Source organism: Gopherus flavomarginatus, chromosome 4, assembly GCF_025201925.1.
Source record: "Gopherus flavomarginatus isolate rGopFla2 chromosome 4, rGopFla2.mat.asm, whole genome shotgun sequence".
In the NCBI taxonomy this organism is placed as follows: Eukaryota; Metazoa; Chordata; order Testudines; family Testudinidae; genus Gopherus; species Gopherus flavomarginatus.
The window spans coordinates 98,833,402-98,847,694 of record NC_066620.1 but is presented as its reverse complement, the minus strand read 5'-3'; the positions used below and the strand labels follow the sequence as shown (position 1 = coordinate 98,847,694).

The 14,293-nt window shown below is 42.7% G+C and overlaps 1 protein-coding gene across 2 annotated transcripts in view; it reads left to right on the top strand.

The window, feature by feature from the left end:
• SCAF8 (SR-related CTD associated factor 8) overlaps window positions 1–14,293 on the top strand; it is a 243,793-nt gene that overhangs the window by 138,659 nt on the left and 90,841 nt on the right. The window contains exon 21 of one of the 2 annotated variants that reach the window (XM_050949430.1): window positions 3,615–4,699. The exons of the other annotated variant lie outside the window; for it this stretch is intronic. The gene's annotated coding sequence lies outside the window, so the exon portion shown is untranslated. Of the gene's footprint in view, window positions 1–3,614; window positions 4,700–14,293 lie in introns of those variants that run through there. 2 annotated transcript variants of the gene reach the window in all.

The following is a 14,293-nucleotide window of genomic DNA, read 5'->3' as shown; positions in this document are numbered from 1 at the left end:
GATGATTGCTGTTGCAACATCAGGAGAAATGCATTTGGAGTTGATGTCTACAGTTTGTTACTTCAGACTTTTGTATTATGTTGGATTTTTTAATCAAAATGTTGATGTCACATTCCAATATATAAATTGACTTTATTTTGCCTTTATTTGTTGAGTCCTAGAAACTTGCTCTTGAATATGACAGGGGTGCCAACCTTGCCAATAGTCTAAGAGCTTCAAGAGAGATTTGCATGCATTAGTTAGAACTGCATAACTGAGTTTTGTACATAGCATCAGCCACCACAGAAATGCAGGCTATCTCGGGGGGGAAATGTGACAGGTGTTTTAATACTACACAGCAGTTCTGGAACAAGAAGTGAAAGTATCAAGAGTGCTTATGTAAGCATGACATACTTATCCAAATTGGAATTTGGCCACGTTTTGGCTTACCCATGAACTGTTTTGCATCTCAGGAATCCATTTGAGGTAAAGTACAATCTGGAAACAAGGTCTTTGCCTTCGCACCAGTTCCAGGGCCCCTTTTGACTTTCCTGTATTGCTGGGCCATTCTGATTTAAGAAGCCCTGGGAACCTTCCTTAATGGGCAATGTTCCTCAGTTTGATGAGGGCTCTCAAGAAATTTAATATAGGTTGCTAACCGTCCCAGGCTGGGTTAACTTTCCTGCTGAGTTTTCACAGGATGCCGGGAATGATGATGTGTAAGACAATTTTTCATTCAGTTCTCCCATCCTGCCCCTTTCCTAGTGGAGAGTCCTTGCTCTACTTATGGTCTATAATGAACTGTTTGCCCACAAAATAGAATTTTACTCAGCCCCTGTCATCCTGCCCTTTTTATAATTGCTGAAAGACCATGTAGTTGAAAACAACTGATGTTTCTTTCCTAGTTCCTTATTGTTAGGATTTTCACTGAAGAAAGCAAGATGTATATGTACTCCTCATGCTGTAACATCTGTGTAATGCTGTACATCACAAATTTCTTCTCTCTGTGAATTTAGTGCAGTACAACCCCTACTTACCAAATTAAATGAAACTCCTGGTTAACTGAAGGTTGACAATGTCCCCTGGTTTTGTACTGCAGTTTCCACTGGCCTCCAGTTCCCCCAGATCCAAAGCACAGCGACTACAATATTATAAGCAGCAAAGAATCCTGTGGCACCTTATAGACTAACAGACGTTTTGGAGCATGAGCTTTCGTGGGTGAATACCCACTTCCTCAGATGCATGTAATGGAAATATCCAGGGGCAGGTATATATATGTGTGCTAGCAAGCAAGCTAGAGATAACGAGGTCAGTTCAATCAGGGAGGATGAGGCCCTGTTCTAGCAGTTGAGGTGTGAAAACCAAGAGAGGAGAAACTGGTTCTGTAATTGGCAAGCCATTCACAGTCTTTGTTCAATCCTGAGCTGATGGTGTCAAATTTGCAGATGATAGTTCAGGATTTCTTGAGAGCCCTCATCAAAGCTCAGGATTGAACAAAGACTGTGAATGGCTTGCCAATTACAGAACCAGTTTCTCCTCTCTTGGTTTTCACACCTCAACTGCTAGAACAGGGCCTCATCCTCCCTGATTGAACTGACCTCGTTATCTCTAGCTTGCTTGCTAGCACACATATATATACCTGCCCCTGGATATTTCCATTACATGCATCTGAGGAAGTGGGTATTCACCCACGAAAGCTCATGCTCCAAAACGTCTGTTAGTCTATAAGGTGCCACAGGATTCTTTGCTGCTTTTACAGATCCAGACTAACACGGCTACCCTCTGATACAATATTATAGATCATTGTCAGTATACTGTGCAGCGCCATCTCTAGCTCAAGAAAAGACAGAGGAGTTCTGTGGAATTATTCCACTTTTGTGACTTGCTCAAATAACACAAAAACAATATATCACAGGATTAAATGTTGGACAGAGATCTTTTAAGTAATCTGAATTAGGCAGGGAGATTGATCTGTGTCTGTGTTGTTTGTGAGACTGTCCCAGAATACCACAGTCTACTACCACAGAGATTTCATTGAAAGGAGATGTTTAGTAGACTCTGTTGGCTTTTAGCAGTCACATTTCAGTGCTTTCACAATGGAGGCCTGATTCATGAGTGGAGGCTGGCGCAATGCAAATAATAAATCATACTTATAATAATAGTGGGAAATTATGTAGAGCTACTTTTTTCAATGATTTATGTAACTGATTTATGGTATTACCATTTCTTTTCTTTTCTTTTTATTTTGGTTTTGGGGTGTTTTTTAAGTGGAGGTCTGTATTGAACAATATACTCTGTTTTAGGAGGCAGTGGATAGATGTACAGTTAGCCCAGATTAATAGCATTAATCAAATTATGCAGCACCTTGCATGCATCATAAAAGTGGTTATAAAATTGTAAACCTGCTTGAATTATGGCAAATTCATGTGGTCCTACAAAACATGTCTCATCTGTGATGCTTTACTTTTCAAAAATATTTGAAAAGGAACTTACAGATATTAACTACTTAATTTAAACAAAACAGTATGGCAAAAACGTTTGAATTGCTCTTATATCACTCTAGTAAAGATGTATTAGGTGAAAGCGATAAAGGCAATAATTCAGTCAATCAAAGGCCATTTGGATAGCTGCAGTGACGTTACAGGAGTGTTCAGAAAAACAACAGATATCAGTTCTGCAACTTCATTGCATAACTGCTGTATATGAAATATCTTTAAGAAGTTGTCCTTTTTCTAATCTTGCCCAGGTCAATAATGACTGAAAGTCATTACCTTCTGATGACTCTGTAATGGCCTTTGTGAAATAAGTAGGTGGGCTTGGTTAGGATCCCAGCACAAACTGTCACCGTTGTCACAGTAACCCTCTGGCTAGCATTCTCAATGGAGGCCAATAACTGAGTGGAGATGGAGACTGATCTACCCCCTTTACTGGCATAGGTTGCCCTTCCATAATAGAGCAGAAGCTCATTGGCAGGGTGGGGGATTTTCCATTCACCCTGCTCATTTTATACCTATTCTGTGCATAAAAAGAAAGGGTCACACTTCATAGTAGGAGTACATTTATAAAGGGTAATCAGTCAGTATGTTACAGACCTGAGTGGTATGTTTTAGAGATGATTATGAGTTTTTTGACCGGCTGGACTCTTCAAAATCTAGAATAGCTGATTAGTCATTTATTAAAACATCTATTTATGATTATGAACCCTGTATAAACTATTTAAACTGTACCTTTAATAAAAAGTGTGACCTAAGAAAAATTACAGCTTGTCAATCCAGCCTTTCACCAGCAGTGAATTCACTGTAAAAATAGCAGTTGTTCTTTACCTAAAGAACATTTTGTAAGTATTTTTTAAATATTATAATTTGTTGAACAAAATAAAGGAACAGAAAAAAAGAAGAGTTGCTATTGGATTCAGTCCTGAGTAGTGCTTTAGGAAATATACAGCATAGAATACATTTCTTCTTTATTAGTATGCTAAGGGTAAGAGAGAGATTGAAAACTGCATCGCAAATCCCTGATATTTATGAAACAGCTGCTATTGAGTGACATCGGCTCTCTTTTTCAGGGTGTTTTTTTTTTAATTGGAAACACTCCAATGACCAGTGATGACTAGTTATTGTTCCTTTTGTCAACAGGCAAGATGATGGAGGAAGTTCTGGCAGCTTACCATGTCCCGGGCCCTGCAGAGTTAAATGAGAAGTGCTTCAATGTTCTAATGTGCATCACATCGGATCTTGTTTCTGAAGTGTTAGAAGGAACCCAGCATTACATGTTGTGCACCAGCACACTGTTTATAATAGAATCCAGGGATGGCAAATTTGTATACCAGTATTACCTGTCTGGAGCAGGTTTAATTTTATAAATTAAAACCATAAACTCTATGAGTTTCTAGACATTATTTATGCTTTTGAGGATGAACTCCTCAAATGAAGAGACAGGCTCTTCTGCAGGACCAGAAGATCGCATTGGACTGTAAATTGTAACTAACTCCGTTTGTAGAATAGGCATTGAAGGACAGATTAACAAGAAGATCCTTCAGGGTATGAGACTTGATTTGCTTTGATCTGCAAATTTAAAGAAGTTTTTTTAGAAGTAACCACTTTTACTTAACACTACATGTGCAGTCTTTGTGCAGCTCTTGACTCGTGACTATACTCCAGATATGTTGGATTCCTGAACATACTTAGGTTTGTGATGAACTTTTAAATTGTCAAAGTTCCATGAAAATTAGAAAGGGAAAGTTTCAGGGCCAATATTTGTCTAGACCTGTCCTGTCATTTCCTTTTAGTGTCCAAAGGGGTTGGAAAAAGGGCAAGAAGTGGTAATGAAATACAAAATTACATTGTACTCATTTTTGATATATGCACTTACCAGAAAAGTGCTTTCTGTCTCATAATCAAAGGGAAGGGAGACACTTGCCCTCTCTAAGCCCTCAAATGAAAGGTCTGCATTTAGGGTCAGACATGTTGATTTAGTCTGCTAACTAGCTATAGAAAAGAAGAAACATGTATATGCCCCACTGTATGTGAAAAGGACATTTTGTCATTCCTCTATTTATTTTTGCTCTATCAAAATTAAAGTGCCAGTTATTTGGAATGCTGTATTCTGTGGTCTCTTGAAATTTGATTAGTGAGAACTGTTTGGCAAGATCATTCCCATTATGGTGTAACTGCATGGTGACCACAGCTATGGACGTGTATAATAAAGATCTAAATTCAAAGTTCTGTTTCTGATCATTTTCTCTATCTTTTACAATATGTCCTTAAAAACTTCCAATATATCCTTTTTGGATATATTGGCCTCCCATCACACATACACAGCTCAATGCCCAGGAGCACAAATAACACATTTTGGTGGCTTACTATTACTGTGGATGTTGATATTAGAAATAACATCATGTATTTTAAGAACCACTTTGTTACATAAACTGAAACGAGGCAATTAGGCCTAGATCCTCCAACGTATGAGGAATTCAGTCCCTAAATACCTTGGAGGATCTGGGCCTTAGCACCTGTTTCCATGAAGAGTGACCCTGCTCCTAGCAGGCCTATCCCCATACAATTCAGTACTCCCAAGCAGCAAGATTGAGATTGTTCTCAATGAGACAGCTCAAGAGTTCCAGGGGACTTTCATTATCTGTACATGGTTGAAACCATGGTTAATGCTAACAGGGCTTTTCTAAAAAGAGTGATTGAGAGAGCACGTGAGAGGAACATATGTGTACATTTTGGACCTGATTTCCCCTTGTGTCATCACTAGCCCGAGAACCAAATAAGAGCAAAGTGGTGTAAAATGTTTCCAGATCAGGTTAGTAGCATGTTACATCCACTTTGCTTTGCTCTAAGTGACTGTGCAGGCCCAAAGCCTTAGAGAATCAGGCCCTTTAAAGCAAAGAGCCTTGTTTCTACTGAAACATTTGACTAGCATAAAAATCCAGTCTCCATTGATTTCCCAACCAGAAACTACATATCAGACTTTCTGTGGGGGCGGGTATGGTAGAAGTGGAGGGGCCAAATGCCAGGTCACAGCATAACTCACTCAGGTTTGGCCCAGTTCATGTTGACAGAGCAGTTTCAACCTTTGGGATCTCCTGGATCTGGTCCTCTATTGTTTTTTCCTTGTGCAGTCATTCACACCAGAATGGAAGTGTTTAACATCCCTACTGTATTCACTTTGCACTAGTGTGAGTGTCTACTTGGTGCAGTGTAAGGGAGAGTCAGCCTCTCTGACTTTCAAGTGCTTGGTGTATCAACTTTCACATTGCATTGAGGCTGGCTTTTTGCATTTATTTCATAAGCAGTAAAATTTACCCATTTAATGATGTCATGAGGAGAGAGAAAGATCCAAAAAGAAATTCAGTCTGTGGAAATTAATCCAACACCCCACCTTAAATTTACTGCTGCAGCTACAGTAGCTGTGGCCCTTTGAATGTAAGAAAAAAGTATTCTGCTGTTAAAAGATCTTGCTCTTTCTATTTGCATTGTTACCAGATTTTGATATTGGTATCACTGTGTGTGCAGTGATACCAGTATAAAAGTGCCATATATTGGCATAGCTGTGATGGTTCTTGGACCACCCAGGACTGTGAGTTACCTTGTTGCCCCGTACTGCCCACATGAGGGAGTCTTTCTTGTGGTAGCTGGGTGTCAGCTCCCTAACACCAGCAGCCTTTCAGCCACTCAGGCACTCTTGTCTGGGCTATAACTCGTCCTAACTTCACCTTGCATATTAACAATAGGTGCACCTCAGTTACTACATCCCTTTGAAGCATTCCCCTATGGTATCTAGATCCTGACACTGGCTACTCACAGAAATCCCAGATCCTCTGCACCCAAAGTTGCAGCATACCCCAGTTTACCAGTTTTACCTTAAACTCCTGTAACCACACAGAACTTGTAACAAAACAAAAGTTGGTTTATTAAAGAATAAAGGTTTAACTAGAAGTGAGGAAAAATGATGGAATTAACTGGGTACAACACAAAACAAAATCATAAAATGTGAATTTGGGTCTATAATTAGTGTTACTTTTCCCTATCTAATAAAGTAGGCTTTCCCCCCAAAGTTCAGTCCATTGCAGAGAAGGCTGGTTTCACATGAGCCAGGATACAAACGTACATGAAAGTCCCCCTGCTCCTGAAGCATTTTTCCTCACTGAATGGATCCAGAGTGCCTTTCCCTATATTCTGTTACAATGAAACAGTCTTTTGTCTTTCTTCATAGCTAGGGCGATCTCCTGCCTGCTGTAATGATCCTTTTCGCCTCCAAGTGTTTTGGATTGTTTGCCATTATCTTTGATGGATTTCCATTGACTGCTCTGTGACGTGGCAAGAGTACACAATAGGAACTTGCATTACTTTGCTGGCTGACCAGGGACAGGTGAAAATTACCTCTTGCTTGAATGGGTCATCACTGAAGCCTGGTCTACTCCTGGTCTACAAATTAGGTTGGTTTAACGCGTTGGTTAGGGGTGTGAAAAATCCACATACCTGAGCAGCATAGTTAAGCTGACCTAAGACCCCATGAAGGGTATGTCTACACTATGAAATTGGGTCGATTTTATAAAAGTTGATCTTTAGAAAGCAATTTTATACAGTCAGTCGTGTATGTCCCCACTAAGCGCAGTAGATTGGCAGAGTGCGTCCTCAATACCATGGCTAGCATCAACTCACGGAGTGGTGCACTGTGGGTAGCTATCCCACAGTCTCCACTGCCCATTGGAGTTCTGGGTTAAGCTCCCAGTGCCTGATGGGGCAAAAACATTGTCACAGATGGTTTTGGATACATGTCATCAGTCTCCCCTCCCTCCCTCCCTCCTTGAAAGCAACGGCAAACAATCATTTCACACCTTTTTTCCTGGGTTACCCATGCAGACGCCATAGCACAGCAAGCATGGAGCCCACTCAGCTCAGCACTGCCGTTGTGAGCATTGTAAATACCTCGTGCATTATCCTGCAGTATTTGGCAAACCTGACTAGGAGCCACCAACACAATGATGATTGTGAGGTGGACATGGACACAGACGTTCCTGAAAGCATGGGATGTGGCAATTGGGACATCATAGTGGCCGTGGAGCAGGTTGATACAGTGGAATGCTGATTCTGGGCCCGGCAAACAAGGACAGACTGGCGGGCCCACACACTGCTGCAGGTATAGGATGATTCCCAGTGCCTGCGAAATTTTCGCATGCTTATGGTGACTTTCATGGAACTTTGTGAATTGCTTTCCCCCTCCCTGAAACGCAGGAATACCAGGATGACAATAACTGCCCTGACAGTTGAGAAGCAAGTGGCGATAGCCCTGTGGAAGCTTGCAATGCCTGACTGCTACCGGTCAGTCAGTAATCAGTTCAGAGTGGGCAAGTCTACCGTGGGGGCTGCTGTGATCCAAGTAGCCAAGGCAATCACTAACTTTCTGCTAGCAAGGGTAGTGGCTCTGGGAAATGTGCAGGTCAAAGTGGATGGCTTTGTTGCTGTGGGGTTCCCTAACTGTGGTGGGACGATAGACGGAACGCATATCCCTATCTTGCACCGGACTATCTTGCCAACCAGTACATAAACTGCAAGGGGTACTTCTCAATGGTGCTGCAAGCACTGGTGGATCACAACAGACGTTTCACCGACATCAACATGGATGGGATGGTCGGGAAAGATGTATGACGCTCACATCTTTAGGAACTCCAGGCTGTTTGAAAAGCTGCAAGAAGGGACTTTCTTCCCCAACCAGAAAATTACCATTGAGGATGTTGAAATGCCAATAGTTATCCTTGGAGACCCAGCCTACCTCTTGCTCCCATGGCTCATTAAGCTGTACACAGGCAGCCTGGACAGTAGCAAGGAGCAGTTCAACTATAGGCTGAGCAAGTGCAGAATGGTGATATGATGTGCCTTTGGACATTTAAAAGCTCACTGGCACTTTTTGCTGACTAGGTTAGACCTCAGCACAACCAATATTCCCATTGTTATTGCTGCTTGCTTTGTGCTCTATAATATCTGTGAGAGTAAGGGGGAGACATTTATGACGAGGTGGGAGGTGAGGCAAATCACCTGGTGGCCAATTTTGAACAGCCAGACACCAGGGCAATTAGAAGAGCACAGCAAGGCGTGCTGCGCATCAGAGAGGCTTTGAAAAACAGTTTAATGACTGGCCAGGCTATGGTGTGACAGTTGTGTGTGTTTCTTCTTGATGCAAAACTGCCCCCTTTGTTGAATGTACTCCCCTGTAAGCCAATACCCGTCCCCTCTTAGACCACAACTGGCAAAGGAAATAAAATCCCTATTGTTTTGAATCCATGCATTCTTTATTTATTAAAAAAAAAAAAGTGAGATCACTGACAAGGTAACCCGGGAGGGAAGGACAAGGCCACATTGCTTATTGTAGCCACACTACAAATCAAAGCTGTTTGATTGACAGCCTTCTGTTGCTTCGGCCATCCTCTGGAGTGGAGTGGCTGGGTGCCTGGAGCCTCGCACCCCCCATGTTCTTCGGCGTCTGGGTGAGGAGGATATGGAACTTGAGGAGGAGGGCAGGCAGTTATACAATTGATGAAGCAGCAGTCTGTGCTCTTGTTGCTTTTCCTGCAGCTCCACTAGATGCCTGGTCATGTCCATTTGATCCCCCATTAGCCTCAGCATCTCCTCTTCTGTGTTCTGATCACGGTCACTGAATGCTTTTCTGGCTTCTGCCACTGTGCCATCAGTGCAGGAGGACTGCCTGAATTTGGAAAACATGTCATCACAAGTTTGTTTTTTTTTTACTTCTAATGTGCGATAACCTCAGGGACGGAGTTGATAACAGGGAGCACAGAAACATTTGCACCTGCGGTGGGGATAAAAAGGGAGAGTAAAATTTAAGAAGATACATTTCTGAGAACAAAAGAGAGACTCTTTCATAGTGAATCAAGCAATTCACAGCAGACAGCACATGTGCTTTAGGTACAAGGTCGCATTTTGCCTTTTATATTGAGTGCCTGCCTGTATACACAGCTGGGCAACAGAATGTGGTTTCCAGGCATCCATGGTAAGCCAAAGGGTATGCAGGGTTGGCTTCTTCTGCCTTTATAACATGTAGGAATGGTTTCAAACTGCAGCACCCTCCTTTCCCGTAGCAAGCAATGCTGGTTGAGTTTGCCGTTTAAAAGGCAGAGATGCAATTTTGGGGTGGAGGTGCAGCACACCCCTCCCCGACCAGGTGGCTATTCTCAGGAATGATCCCTATTAGCCAAGCGCAAACAGCCCAGCATGAATGGGGTCCTTTTACTGAATCCTTACAAAAATTTCCCTATTTCAACCAGGTGACCATGAATGATTCACTCTCCTGAGGCTAACAGATAAAGACCAAATGTTGCTTGAATGTGACCAAAACCCAGGATCATTTGCTGCCATGCTTTGTGCTGCAATGATTCCAAACTACTTGCTACTGGCTTGGCGTGGTAACAGGGCTGGTTCCAGGCACCAGCATTCCAAGCAGGTGCTTGGGGTGGCAATCTACAAGGGGTGGCAGTCTCTGTGTTTTTGCCCCCAAGCAGCATACCAAATTGCCGCCGCAGACAGTGGGGGCAGTTTGGGTGCCATTAGGGCGGCACGCCCGTTTCCGCGGTGGCAGCAATTTGGTGGCAGCTTCTATGTTTAGCTGTCTGCAGTGACACAGCTTCTGTCTTCTGGCTGAAGATAGACGCTGCCTCCGAATTGCCACCGCTGCGGAAATGCACATGCCGCCCTAACGGCACATGGACTGCCCCTGCCGCCCATGGTGGTGATTCGGCACGCTGCTTGGGGCAGCAAAAACAGTAGAGCCGGCCCTGCGTGGTAAAGTGTCCTACTGTGGAGGACAAAATAAGGCAGTCCTCCCCTTGGAGTACCTCCAAGAGAGCTTCATGGCGATGTTCCTTGAGTATTCCCGCTACATCCCCAGACACGTTAACAGACTTTTTCAGTAGCCGTACTGTCTGCAAATGCATCCCAAGTCTTCAGGGCAAATCAAACATTAAACAAACTTTTTTAAACCTCTGTAGTGTAATTACAAATGTGCACTCACCAGAGATGCCTTCTCCCCCTTCAGGGTCCAGAAACCCGCCTTGGGAGGGTATTGGTTCCAGGGTGATTAAAAGGTCTTGGCTAATGGGGAAAGCGGATTCTCTGTTTAGCTGCTGCGCATTCTCCTCCTCCTCCTTTTCCTCATCCACAAAATCATCCTCCATGTTGCTTGAGACTCCCCGCTTGCAGGTGTCCACAGACAGTGGTGCGGTAGTGGTAGGGTCCCCCCCTAGAATGCCATGCAGCTGATCGCAGAAGCAGTATGTATGGGGCTCTGACCCGGAGCGACCGTTTGCCTCCTTTGTCTTGTAGTAGGCTTGCCTGAGCTCCTTGACTTTCACTTGGCACTGCTGTGTGTCCCTGGTGTAGCTTCTCTCCATCATGCCCTGTGCGATTTTGGCATATATATTAGCATTTCTTCTGCTGGATCAGAATTCTGCCTGCACAGATTCTTCTCCCTGTACAGCAATCAGATCCAGTGTCTCCTGTTCGCTTCATGCTGGAGCTCATTTGCGATTCTGGGACTGCATGGTCACCTGTGCTGCTGAGCTTGCCATGCTGACCAAACAGTAAATGAAATTCAAAATTTCCCGGGGCTTTTCCTGTGTACCTGGCTAGTGCATCGGAGTTGAAAGTGCTGTCCAGAGCGGTCATATTGGAGCACTCTGGGATAGCTCCCTGTCAAGGTATGATTCCCCACTCTGAACCTTAGCATCCAAAAGATGGGGTACCTGCATGAACCCCTCTAAGCTTAATTACTAGCTTAGAAATGATAGAGCTGCCACCACCCAAAAATATAGTGTTTTGGGACACTTTCTGGCCCCCAAACCCTTCCCTGGGGACCCCAAGACCCAAAACCCCTTGGGTCTCACAACAAAAGGAAATAAACATTTCCCCCCTCCTTTCTTCCTCCCAGATTCTCCCCTCCCTGGGTAACACTGGGTGATCCCTGTGATTCAACTCCTTGAATCTTAAAACAGAGAGAAAATTCACCTTTCCCCCCGCCTTCTCTCCCCCTCCCAGACTCTCCCTGAGAGAGATACAGTGATCCTAACACAGAGAGAAATCAGGCTTTTCCTCCCCCCTTCTCTCCTTTCTCCCACCAATTCCCTGGTGAGTGCAGACCCCTACCCCTTGGATCTTACACAAGAAATAAAAAAAATCAATCAGGTTCTTAAAAAGAAAAGCTTTTAATAAAAGAAAGAAAAAAAGTAAAAATTGTCTCTGTAAAATCAAGATGGAAAATGTTACAGGGTCTTTCAGCTTATAGACACTAGAGAGAATCCTCCCCCCAGCACAAATACAAGTTGCAGCAAACAGAGATACAATCCTTCCAGCAAAATATACATTTGCAAATAAAGAAAACAATCAAAAGACTAAACCGCCTTTCTAACTGGTACTTACTAAATTGAACAGAAGAGGCTGTTTCAGAAAATTGGAGAGTGTATACATGTCTGGTCCCTCTCATAACCCAGAGAGAACAAAGAAAAAACCCAAAAAGCACAGACAAAGGCTTCCCTCCACCGAGATTTGAAAGTATCTTGTCTCCTGATGAGTCCTCTGGTCAGGTGTTCCAGGTTTACTGAGCTGGTTAACCCTTTACAGGTAAAAGAGACATTAACCCTTAACCATCTGTTTATGACACTCCTGGAGGACAATACTATCGAATTGCACAACACTGCGTTTGCACTACCTCAAATTCGACACAAGAAGGTCGATTTTAGTGCTACTCCCCTAGTGGAGAGGAGTACATTTTAAGAGCCCTTTTGGTCGACAGAACGGGTTGATTGTGTAGCTGCATTCCTTATAAAATTGACCTAACGCAGCTAAATTCGACTTAAGCCCATAGTGTAGACCAGCTGTAGGTCAGTGGAAGATTCTTCCATCAATCTAGCTATCGCCTCTCAGGAAGTGGATTACCTACGGCAATGGGAGAACTCCACCATTCAGTGTAGGTTATGTCTACGCTGAAGTGCTACAGCACTGCATGCTGCCCTGCTGTAGTGTTTTAAGTGTGGCCATGTTATCTCCTGGTGACTAATTTCTACTGTGAGCCTATAAAGCTACTTTCAATATAATATATTATTCCTTAAATAGGACCTGTGCATAAATCTCAAAGTGCTTATGAATCTTAACACGTTACAAGTTTTCTGTGAATACCTTTCATGTTTTTTGTTATGGATAAATATGCTGTTAGGCATGGCTTTGGTGCAGTGAGTTTGTCAGGTCTGAGGTAAGCATTGTTTGCAAAGAACAGGGGACCCTTTGCCAAGGGGGTCTCTCGGTCACAATAGCTTATTCCCCTTCCCATAAGGGAATAAGCTACACCACTATAAGCAATTTTAGAGTAGTATATACTACACTGGGGTGTAGCACCACTTTAACAGCTCCAGTGTATTTAAGGCAATGCAACTTTTGAGGGAGGACAAGGCCTTAGCTATAACTCTGGCATAAAAGGCCTAAATATGTGAGCACCTGAAGCCATCAGAATTGTAGGACTGGTGTCGAATGTGATCATGACATAACTTGTATTTGAGTGTCAAAACATAAATGCCGCAGAAGTACGGCCTACCTCAGCAAAGCTGACAAACCACTTTTGTCCATGCTGTAGCGTGCTGTCTCATATGCCTGGGTGTTCTATTAGAAGCCATTTTCTGAAAAGAAGATGCCTAACTGTGGCCCCATCTGTTGAAGGAATGAATTAAAAAAACAAGAAAATTCTGCTCTCTAATAAGGGCAGAGGTTAGAGCTTTTTGTTTCCTGGCTGAATCTCCTTTTCAGAGGTGTCTGCGCCCTTCGCCTCAGCAGCTGCACAAGGATCTCTTTGTCATGAATATTTAAAGGGCTCCACTGCCTTCCTCTCTTCAATGAGTTTCAAAGGAAAGTTTCAAAAGCCATTGTTCTCTGATGACGTTAAACATTTTGATGCATGATAGAGGTAGCTTTATACACGGTATTAGCTGACTTGGGCAAGTTGAATTAATTCAATATTTGCACAATTAGAACAAATACTTAATGTGGATTTGTGTGGTTTAGTTGGCAAAACACTGGCTTCTCAAACTGAATTCCAGTATGAAGTTCACATTAAATAAGTTAGGCCTAAGTAAATTCCTTAGCAGACAATAATGCATCTCAAGAAGAAGAACATCAGTTTGGGCATAATTTTACCCCAGACCTGAAATATTAGGTACACAGACAGCTCTTTTATCCAGTGTTGTTTGGGTATTAGACGCTTTGTTCTCATACAAAGAGTGAGCCCCTTTCATGTCACAGCAGGGGTTTTGGTGGTAAAATATAAGGATGTTTCCATTGCAGCTAACTACGCCAAACCAAATGTTTGGATGGAGTTCTGTGCCTATTGCCCGTCTCCAAAATGTCAAAAATACCCACCTATTTCCACAATTACATATCACACTTTAGATTGTTAAAGGCTTTAAATTTAAATTTCTTTTGAAATATATATTTGAGCAAGCAGCATTGCTGAGCCATGTAATTAATATAGGGGAAAACCTCAGCAGCTGATCCATAATGTGGTGGCCAAATTGTTGTTTATTTGCTGCTTGTCACACAAAGAAGGAAGCCAAAGGTTATGAGAAATAAATTATCAAGGTTGTGTACAATTACAGATTTTTACATTAAAAAATTACTATTGCAACTTTCATCCAAGACTCTCAAACTGCTTTGCAAACATTAAATAATGGAGTCACGCAAAATCCCCATGAGGTAGGTATCATTATCCCCAATGGGTAGATAGGCAAACTGAGTCAAAGGAGAGCTAAGTG